General features: G+C 39.0%; 1 long non-coding RNA gene across 1 annotated transcript; it reads left to right on the top strand.

Annotated features, from left to right (window-relative positions):
• The first annotated feature begins 2448 nt into the window (after positions 1-2448).
• On the top strand, positions 2449-7185 carry LOC113957778. Its single transcript, XR_003531292.1, has 4 exons — positions 2449-2900; positions 3174-3207; positions 4533-4634; positions 6800-7185. It is a non-coding gene; the product is annotated as an uncharacterized LOC113957778 (long non-coding RNA).
• The last annotated feature ends 4333 nt before the right edge of the window (positions 7186-11518 follow it).

Below are 11518 nucleotides of genomic sequence, written 5' to 3'. Positions count from 1 at the left end.
TATGCAGCTACTTCTTTTCACCTCTCTTATCCCCTGGTTCCACAAACAAAACTCGTGGCAATGTATCAGTAACCCTTCACCTGACTGTTGTGAGCAGTGCTCACAGTGTGCAACTCCCCAAAATGATAAGACTGTCTGTTCTTTAAGGATAAGCCTCAAAGGCACCTCAATTATTCTTTCGTGTTGTTTATGAACTGCAGAGAGTGGTTTGGAGGCTGCACCGAGGGTGGTTGATTCCATAATAATTTGGGAACTTGTGACCTCATTCAGAAACATCCAGTGAGTGATACAGTGTAGAGTCCAATTTTAAAGGGTTTGTGAGTTGTTTGAGGGTTATTTATTTGGGGGTTTTGTTGTTTTGTTTGGAAATATTTATATCTGGCATTCTGCCAGGCTTTATTTGGATTACCTTGCTGTATCGTTCCTTAGCAAAGAAGTAGTTTGTGCATCAGTTTTTAGTTGGGTTAAGATTTGATTTAATAAATAATACCTAAAAGTAATTGTCAGTTGCAAAGTTAATACTTGAAGATGCTCTAATGGAAAGAGTCCTCATCTTTCTGCTCTCCTGAATAGGCATAAAAATCTCCAACACTTTAAAGAGAATGCAAGTTAAAAGTTGTTACTTGATTTTTTTTTTTTTGTATTTTTATTTCCTCTAAAGCAGCATTAATTTCCAATTAATATAGAAAGCAGTTAAATGAATTCAGAGTTGGGATTGAAGGGAGAAATGATTTTGTTTCCTTACTGAAGTCCAGTAAGTTGGCTTTTTGGTTGGTTTTTTTTGATTTTTTTTTTTTAGGTTTTTTGATTCTTCAGCTGAATGAACTGGAAATGGGAAAAATATTGCCTGTTTCACCAGTACTGTACATATTAAACCATCTTTTTTTTTTTTTTAAATGTATGTCCCTTAATTGCTAATGCTGAAAGGCTCCACAAAGCTGCAGAAGGCCTTTTGTTAACTGTAGTGAAAGCTGTGGCGATAATAATGCTGGGTAAAAAAAAAAAAAGTCTTGATTTAATACCTCTTAAAGAAATTACTTTTGGAAGTTGAGCTAAAGAAATATCAGATGTTAAACAAACCCTGTTTGCTTGGCAGCATGGGAAATCAGAAATTCTGCTGTCGCTACCTAGCAGTGGTTGTCAAAAAGCAAAATACTCAGCTTAAAACCATGAGTTCCGTTCAGAAATACAAACTGTGTATTCACAACAATCTCTTTGGTGGAAATCAAAGCAGAGCTTTGCTCAGGAGCTTGCTTTCATCTTCCCTCACAACCTGTCTGTGGTGGCTTGGATGCAGCACAGCCCAAAAGTGCACGATAAACCCGAGGTCTTTATCAAACAACTGCTAAATCAAATAAAACTACCTTGATGGGTACAAACCCCTTAATAGTTGCCCATTAAGAGGGGCGATGCTGTATCGCTCCGATTGATGGGGACATAAAAGCAGGACAAAGAACACTTTGCCGGTGTTAAATGCCCATCGTGGCAATACCTCTCTAAAATTAGCGCCGAAAATTGGCCTGTCTCAGAAGCTGCTCGCAGAGCGTCCCGGCTCTGGATCTGACGTTGCCACTGCTTTTCCTTTTTGCCGAGGGATTTACTGTGATACAGAGATGACGTCCTGAAACCTGAACTCAGTCGCGATCCCCCTCAGTTTTATTTTCACTGTGTTGTTTGTAACCAGCATTGCTTGTAACGTCACTGCACAAAAATTGCCACAGCCCGATTTATTGAGCTTCTTTATGCAACTTTTGAACTGGTTTCATTTATTTTTTGCAGTCCCTTTGCAGATTAGGTGCTGAAGACCTTTAAAAGAGGAAAATCTCCCCGTGGGTGAAGTGGCAGATCACCAACCATCTCCAGGGGAAGCTACATGGAAATGTCTGGGACTGCAAGTGTAACCTGTCACCTTGTTAGTCTGGTAAGTGGTGAAATGCTACATTCACCTTTTTAAAACTAGTAGGATGTTCCCCTTCGCAGGGGAGAAATGGAAAAAAAAAAAAAATAAGACCACTTTGGGGGAATTACAAGTTGGGCAAATGCTTTCAGAGTAGATCTCCTTGGATTTTTTTTTTTTTTTTTTGGAACCAAAATTTATATTATGATAAGGAAATGCTCACAATTTTGCTAAGTGGTTTGCTTTTTTTTAATTTAAGTGATTTTCTTAATCTTAATTTAAAGTGATCACTTTAATTTAAGTGATTTTCTTGTAGCTGATCTAATTTACGTACACTTAATTTTATAGAGAAAGTCAAGATAACTGGTCCTTATATTCAGCAGTTCCAGCTGGAAGGGGCCATTCACAAAATGACCCAAAAATCTGAACTTGAAACCTCTAGGACAGAAGACAAAAACAACTTGCAATACCTGTAACAAAGCTCTAGTTGTCTGGTGTAAGGTGATTTATAAATGCATGGCAAGCAAACAAAAACATTTTTCCCTGTTACATATTCAGATAATAATGATTAAAAAAAAAAAAGTTTGGGTGAATTAAAATCCTGTAGCAGAGCCTGTAAAATCCCTTGGCAACTGCCAACTTTTGAAGTGTTTCACTTTAATTTGCACTGATGGTAATGAACATTTAAACACTTCAGGGGTTTTATTTATTTATTTATTTCAGTCTGACCCACTAGTATGCTTTTAAGGTCTTATGCTCTGGGGTAAAATGTTGTTCTTTGCCTGCTCTTGGAGCACATGATCCCCTTTCCTCACTTTAAAGTGGCCCTGGGACAGAGCCAGCTTGCAATGTGGCGTATTTTTTTCCCACAGATGATGGGCTGCTGTTATTCCAGACATCTCTCAAATGTTCAGTGGGATGATGAGACAAACACCTGTTTGTTTGCACAGTCAGTATAATCTGTACCGTTTTTGCAGGTGGTGCCCTTGCACAGTTCTTTGAGGTAAGTGCTAAATAGCCATGAATGACTTGGAAGCAACGGTGGAAAAAATATAGACATTTAAAACTTCCAGCAGTTTCTGCTTCCATCAGATTTTTAAACCTGTTTGGGCATGGGAGAGCACAGAAAGGGGAGCATTTCAAGACTGCAAATGTTCTTGGGGCTTCTAACATGCCATTTTTCAGCTATGAAAGAAGTCTTCTGTAATACAGAAATGAAGAGGTTTATCCAGCAGAAAATAAGTGTTGTCACTTTATTTTTTTTTTTTTTTGGCAGGAGGTGGTGGTGGTTCATCATTTGGACACATCAGGTACTTTCTTTGTGACTATCGTGTAATATAAAATGACAACGTTTCAAACGGCGATAAAATGACAAAGCACTGATCTGTGGTGGAAATCCAGCATGGTGAGAGAGGTTCAGCCAGGCAGAATTGTCTCAAAATGGAGTTAGAAGTGCACTTAGCTTTCACTTTATTTCCTTACTGCACTTTACTCTTGCTGATTCGCTACAGGGGAACCAGGAGCAGTGAACACTCTTGAAATGTCTCCAGTTTGTGGGGTGTTGTGTTCATGGCACTCTCCCATCCAACATTTTGAATACTTGTTTATCCAACGTTGTTCATCACTTTGAAAACAGAGCTGAAATCAAACCTAGTGCATTTTCTGTGGCTGGAATACTTATATCTGTCCACACAGTAAGGAAAAACGTCCGTGGTTAAAACTCACGGGACTGGTTTAAATTGTCACAGTGGCTTTTGTGATTCTCAAGTAGAAAATAGAGCTTGCATTTGGGAAATACATGCTCTGCTGAACTGTCCCAGCCTGGGAAATTCCTGGAAGGGCACAGTAGTTGCCTTGTGCCAGAAACACAATATAAGCTGGTCAGAAGGATAGCTACTGCCCAATATGCTGTGCTGGCAACCAGGGTGAAATCTGTAATCCCATATAAATTTTCTCCTGAGAGACTGAGTGGGAATGAAGACAGATTGTATGGTCACAGAAAAGAAAAAAAAAGAAAAGAAAAAATAAAAAGGGATTTATTTCCTGCAGGAAAATAGTGTATTTTATAAATACACTGATTAAATACAGTCTAGCTAAAACGCAAGGACTGAAGTTAAATGAGATTGTTGAAGTGTACAAGCACATAGCAGACAAGTGCTAGGGAATGATATTACTTACTGTATCAGAAACTGGAGATATTTCTAAATGTGACACAACTATTTAAGCTGAAATTAATAGACAGGCATCATGTGACACTTTATTCTTCTGAAGTAATTTTCACTGCTGTTCCCATGAGAGTCTGGGAAATTGGGATTGACTTACAGTGAGAACGATGCCTGCGATTATCTTGTACCCCGCCTTGCCGGTGGGTTCCCTTTAGGAGGGTTTCCTACCCTCCTTTCCACCCCACATTCCTGTTGGGTTGCAGGGGAAGCACATGTTGAGGCAAGTGGTGGGGAGCTGGAGGAAGGTGTTCAAAGAACCCCACAGACTTCAGCTCAGCCAAGGGAATTCTGTACGTGCCCCCCGTGTTTTAATCACTAATACTGAGGTCTAGGGGGATGCCACCATCTCTAGTCATTTAGGAAATGCAAATTCTCTGTCTGACTGGATGACCTATACCTTTTCCTTATAGGTTGGAACTATTCAGTGACCATCACCAACTGTAAAATGCCATAAATGGAACAATATCTTGAGAGGAGCTGCACAGAACCCTTCAGATTAACCAACTGGCACTGTAAGTGTGACTGTCCTGGTGTCACTTTTAGAAAGCAGTGCTAACTCCCGTGGATGGGGCTTTCCTTGGGGAGCAAATTACATGGTGTTAAGAAGAAAAGCTTCTCTGTTGTTCCAAAGTTGCTCTGTGGCTGTGTTCAGTTTGAACTTCTGTGGTGGTTTAAAACCCTCAGAAATCCAATTTCCAAGTTTAAGCTCCCCTTCCCACAATTTGCCCCAGTGTGAGAGGGTTTTCAGACAAAACACAACCACTCAGCATTGGGGGCAGGGGAAAATACTTACAAAGGTTTATTTACATACACATATATATAGGTAACAACTTAGTTATCTCTTCTAACATGAAATAATATATTTACATTAGATTAAATGTCTCTTTTTCTTCAGTAAGAGTTCAAGAAGAAAAGAGAAAAGTCCTTCTGTCAGTCCTCAGGTCACAGTTCCTTCATTTCAGTTTCTGTGGTATTAGTCAGTGTATTTCATTTTTTAAGGCAGCAGATTTAAGTATTGCAGTCAGGATTTTCTGTTCTTACTTTGTGGAAATTCCAATTCCCGAGCCCAAGCCTTCGGGGAATTTCCTTGGAGACCTTCACTCCTCCTGGACTGGAACATTTAGGGCAGCTCTCAGTTCAGTCTTTGCCCCAAGCGTCTTATCAGAGCTCCTCTGCTCTGTCTCAACTTCTGTTACTATTTTTGTGATCTACTGATATTTCTAAACACACATAAACTGCCAGCCCCCCAAATCTGTGGCTCACACAAACCACTTTGAAACAAAGCATTAAACCCCCAAACCGCCTGTGTTACAGGAAACTCTGATTTTCCAAGTCCTCAAAGACTTGTTTCAAAAGTCAGGCTGGTGTGACTGGTTAGCAACTCACTCTGGACATTTAAAGTCTTCCAGCCTATGGTTTAATATTCCCTGTAAGTGTGACTGTCCTGGTGTCAGTTTTAGAAAGCAGTGCTAACTCCTGTGGATGGGGCTTTCCTTGGTGAGCAAATTACATGGTGTTAAGAAAAAAAGTTTCTCTGTTGTTCTAAAGTTGCTCTGTGGCTGTGTTCAGTTTGAACTTCTGTTACTATTTTTGTGATTTGCTGATATTTCTAAACACACATAAACTGTCAGCCCCCCAAATCTATGGCTCATACATACTTTCATACCACTTTGAAACAAAACATTAACCCCCCCAAACCACCTGTGCTACAGGAAACTCTGATTTTCCAAGTCCTCAAAGACTGTTTCAAAAGTCAGGCTGGTGTGACTGGTTAGCAGTGCACTCTGGACATTTAAACTCTGATTTCTTGCTTCTGCTTCCCAGCCTATGGTTTAATCTTCTGTGGAGATGTGCTGAACAGAGCAGCTGGCCTATAATTGGGGGAGATTGCTGCAGACACTTATCTCTGTGGGTGTTACTCACTCCTGTTCTTGGTGTTATTGCAGTTTAAATGGTTATCATTTTCATCTATAGTGTCTTTCTAAGACAAAAATAAGCATGTACCACTTATCTTTTCAGTGTCATTGAATCGTTTCAGTGTTGACTGATATTTTTTTTACTTCTTCTTCCTTTTTTCCTGCTGATCCCTGGTCATAGCACAGCAGAAGTTCTACATTGTTATCACTCATATGCTATTTAGCAGAAGCAATCAAGATCTAAATGAGCTTAAAAATTTCTGTTCTGGTTACTGTGATTGGAGTGACAAAATCTTTTATCCTAACAATCAAAAAAAAAAAGAAAATCCAAGTAATTTTATAACTGTGCTCCCAAATTCTACAACTTATTCAGATCTTGTTGCACTGGCTGCTTTTCATACCACACATTTCTTGGGACTCTGAATACCCCTGAGCAGGTACCCCTCTTGTTGAGACAGTCATTTCTTACCTTGTACAAATTGGGAAGCCAAACTGAGGTGATCAGAGTTCAAGTGAGTGTTGGAAGAGGGCTTGTACTAAGTAACACACTGGGAATTGAGAAATCTGATTTCAGGTATGATCCTGAGCAAATATTTCTGGTGTGACCTATTTCTAGTGTGACTTAATCCATTGATCAGTCTGGGTGTGATCTGTATCCTGCCAAGGTTAATAAAGGTGTTTCTTTTGATTTTAGTGAACTTTAGCATCCTCATCCATTAAGTGTGGCCATGGCTTTGTTGTTTATCCTCCTTCTGAAACAGGCAATGCCTGATGTGCATTCAGGCATCCAGGAAAAATATAACCCGTGGCTCTGGCAGCCCACAAGCGATGCTACTAATGATGGAAGAGAAAAACCTTTCCAAGGTCAAGTTACCAAACATCTGAACTCTGGGAAGCATTTGTCATGGCCTGGGAATTGATCTGAAACCTGATCCATCTTGGAGAATAAATCACCACAGAAAGCATGCATTAGAATATCTCTCACTGAAATTCCCTATGGAGCTGATTTCCTGGAAGCAGACTTAGGTGTAGTATTGGTAATGGGACTAGCAGGCTGGAAGGAAGGCTGAAAAATAGTCACAAGAAATGAAAACATCAGTGCTTACAGAGGGAGGGACCAAAGCTGCTCCTTTCAGCTCAGTGAAAAGCTGGATTGCTCTTCAGGTGAGTGATTATAAATGGTAAGCACGTGGAGCTCATTCTGAAAGTTTTAGTGCTGCTACTTGACATTGCATAACTTGTAATAAACAGAAATATCAGCTCCATGAAGACTTTAAAACAGAACAAAGAGGATGAGTAAGTCCTGAGGTTTGCTCCCATCTTAAGGGTTCCTTGTATTGCAAATTCATAAAGCCAAGCATATTTGGTGAGGCCGTATCATAAACTCTTTGTCTCTTGGGAAGCTGTGTGTAGTAGTTGTACAAGTACTGGATTTATTCTAAGAATTTTCTCTGGGTTCATAATTTTTAATTGCTTTCATTACTTGTAGCTCAAGGCAAAGGGTGCAAAGAAGCAATCAGTAATTTGTCCTCCAACCCCACAATGTCGTGCAGTCAAGCCAATGTCCTACATAAACTGAAAGAAAGCCTAATGATGAAGGCTCTGCCTGGTATTACCTGGGATTAACTGGTGAAAAAAAAAAAGCTCCTAATAAAAAATAGTTGAGAGCTAGCACAGGTCTTCTCCCCTGAACAGAATCTAAGGACACAGCCTTAATCCCTGTGGGGTCTGCTCTGGGCCTATTCAACCATTTTTGGCTTTTGTGGTTTGTGCTAATGTGGGCTGGAACAACTGTAATGGATGTAAGGGGCAGGAAAAAACCCTCTTGCTATAATGTTCAATTTTAAATTATTTTCAGGCAAAAGCAGGCTGAATGTAGCACACAATACAAATCAAAAGGAAAGAGGAGGCTTGGAAGAGAAGGAGGCTGAGACTGAAAGCAACACAGCATGAGAGGAATGTGAAGTGCTGTTTTATAAACCGAGCATTCCTCCTGCTCCCTCAGTTGATCTGCAATACTCTGTAAATAAATACATTGCCTGGATATTTTTTTTTCCATTTTCCTTTTGCTGTTTGTATACTTAACTTTATAAAACTCGTTTCTTTTTGTCTTTCATTCCATGTCAGCAAAGAGCCCTTGTGAAAGCAGTCAAGTCCTTTGCCCAGCACACTCTCCGTGCCAAGGTAGGTCCAAATCCACAGCAGTTGTCAGGAGTGGGTGCTCAGTCTGACCAATAACCAGAGCAGTGTGACAGCTCCTAGCAGTGCATTATAAACAGCACCAGAAAGAGCAATGAAAACATCAGTGCTTACAGAGGGAGGGACCAAAGCTCCTTCTTTCAGCTCAGTGGAAAACTGGATTGCTCTTCAGGTGAGTGATTATAAATGGTAAGCACGTGGAGCTCATTCTGAAAGTTTTAGTGCTAGTACTTGACATTGCATACCTTGTAATAAACAAGAGATGATCTCTAAGTTTTATTACACCAGAGCAGCTTTAAAATCTTCAAATCATACACAGCTTTATCCAACTTTCTCCCTTTTTCAGTAGCTGTTATGGCTCAACCATTCTTCTTTTCCTTGCTCTTGCCTGCTCAGACAAGCAAAGATCTTGTCTGATCTTTGGATGAAGCATCAAACAGGCCAAAATCCACTGGGTTTTGAAACAAGAGGAGCACTGAAAGAGGAAGATTCCAGCCAGGCCTTTGTCTGTTGACTGATTGGTCTGGTTTTGGAGTTGACATTTGCAAGCACGAAGGCATCAGGGAAAGCAGCAACGGCATTTTGAGGACTCTGCTGCAAAAACGGCCAAGTGGAATCTCTCCTGTTTCCACCTGTTCTCCCCCTCTGCCTTCTTCTCAGTTCCAGCCTTTGTCATCTCTGCAGCAATCACTGAGGCTGCAGGAAGGTGAATTATTGCTTTAGTGCTGTTGGAGTACATAATGTTGCAGTTCATTGGTTTTGTTATGTTTTTGTGGGTATTTTTTCCTTACTTATTTTGAGAATGCTTTGGCTTTTCTTCAAGGAGAGAACTTGGCGTTTTAGGTACCATATCTTAATGTGCTAAACTCCTACAGAACAATCAGAAAAATCCCAATTTAACTTAGTCTTGGGACTCTTTTAATCCACTGTTTGGTAAGATTACTTAGCTTACCACAGCACACCAGAGCATCACAAAGAAAAGGGACACTTCTAAACCTTAACATACATGCACACACACATATATAAATGAAATTGTAAAGTCTCTGAGAATTTCTGCTGAGACAGTAGGGGGGAAATGTTATTTTTATAATAAGATTATGTTTTGCAGTGAATTTCTGGCTATTTTGAGGTGATAATCAGTGCTGAGTAGGTTTCTTTGCCATAAAAGGATCCAGTCTAAAGAGACTCTTGAGTGGCAGCCTAGATATGAGAAATGCTATTTGAATTACATACAGTTTATATTCCTGCCCATTTTTATAGTATTTTCCAGAGGCTCTTCTTTAGTTTTAGGCCTTCTCTATGAAAGCACATGCAATAAAACTGTTGCTGCTGCCAGCTTGTATGCCTGAAAGGTCAACTTTTTTTTTTTTTGTTCTAACTTTATCAGTTTCTTTAATAAAAGATATTAACTCTCTTCACAGACTTGTCATGCAGAGAGGAGAAAAATATCCCCTGCTCCAAAGAAAATATCACTTCTATTTAATGATTAAAACAAATCACTGGGAGAGAAGATATAAGACAGCTACAGGAAAATTCTGGTGAGTAGTAAGCGGTAAAAGCTTCAGTTGTGTGGCCGTTCTGAGAGAGGTTTTCATAGTAGAATGGAGCAAAATGGATCAGAACATGGTGCAAAAATTGCCAGAGTAAGGAGGCTTTCCAGTCCGTCAGGAGCAGGTGATGGAGCAAGAGAGGATCTTGGTTTAGAGTGCAATGGGGGGTGGACTGGGGTGCTTTATCCTTTCCTTTCCTTTCTCTTTTCCTTTTTCCAGAACTTTCCAGAACTTTCCAGAAATTCCTAGAACTTTCCTTTTCTGAAATTTTATTTCCTTTTGGAAAAATTCCAGAACTTTCCAGAACTTTCCAGAAAGTTTTTTTCTGAAATTTTACTTCCTTTCCTGAAGTTTTCAGAAAAGTCCAGAACTTTCCAGAAATTTCCTTGTCTGAACTTTTATTTCCTTTTGGAAAACTCCAGAACTTTCCAGAACATTCCCAGAACTTTCCAGAAATTTCCTTGTCTGAACTTTTATTTCCTTTTGGAAAAATTCAAGAACTTTCCAGAACTCTCTAGAACTTTCCAGAACATTCCAGAACTTTCCAGAACATTCCAGAACTTTCCAGTATTTTCCAGAATTTTCCTTGTCTGAACTTTTATTTCCTTTCAGAACATTCCAGAACTTTCCAGAACATTCCAGAACTTTCCGGAAATTTCCAGGACTTTCCAGAAATTTCCTTGTCTGAACTTTTATTTCCTTTCAGAAAATTCCAGAACTTTCCAGAACATTCATGAACTTTCCGGCACTTTCCAGAAATTTCCAGAAATGTCGTCTTCTGATATTTTATTTAATTTTGGAAAATTCCAGAACTTTCCATAACATTCAAGAACTTTCCAGATATTTCCAGAAATTTCCAGAAATTTCCTCTTCTGATATTTTATTTCCTTTTGGAAAATTCCAGAACTTTTCAGAACATTCAAGAACTTTCCGGAAATTTCCAGAAATTTCCTCCTCTAATAATTTATTTCATTTCAGAAAATTCTGGAACTTTCTAGAACATTCAAGAACTTTCCAGAAATTTCCTCTTGTGATATTTTATTTAGTTTCGGAAAATTCCAGAACTTTCCAGAAATTTCCAGAATTTTTCGGAAATTTCCAGAACATTCCAGAATTTTTCGGAAATTTCCAGAACTTTCCAGAAAGTTTTTTTCTGAAATTTTATTTCCTTTTTGAAATTTCCAGAACTTTCCAGAATTTTCCAGAAATTTCCTTTTCTGATTTTTTCTTTCTGAAAATACCAGAACTTTCCAGAACATTCCAGAACTTTCCAGAAATTTCCTTGTCTGAACTTTTATTTCCTTTTGGAAAATTCCAGAACTTTCCAGAAATTTCTAGAATTTTCCGGAAATTTCCAGGTATTTCCAGAACTTTCGAGAAATTTCCTCTTCTGATATATTATTTCCTTTTGGAAAATTCCAGAACTTTCCAGAACATTGCAGAACTTTCCAGAACATTTCAGAATTTTCCAGAAATTTCCTTATCTGAACTTTTATTTCCTTTCGGAAAATTCCAGAACTTTCCAGAACATTCCAGAACTTTCCAGAAATGTCCTTGTCTGAACTTTTATTTCCTTCTGGAAAATTCCAGAACTTTCCAGAACTTTCCGGAACTCTCTAGAACTTTCCAGAACTTTCCTTGTCTGAACTGTTATTTCCTTTTGGAAAATTCCAGAACTTTCCAGAAAATTCCATAAATTTCTAAAATTTCATTTCCTTTTGGAAATTCCAG

This window comes from Corapipo altera, unplaced genomic scaffold (genome assembly GCF_003945725.1).
Source record: "Corapipo altera isolate COAL_440 unplaced genomic scaffold, ASM394572v1 158, whole genome shotgun sequence".
NCBI lineage: Eukaryota > Metazoa > Chordata > Aves > Passeriformes > Pipridae > Corapipo > Corapipo altera.
This window is presented reverse-complemented; position numbering and strand designations above follow the sequence as displayed.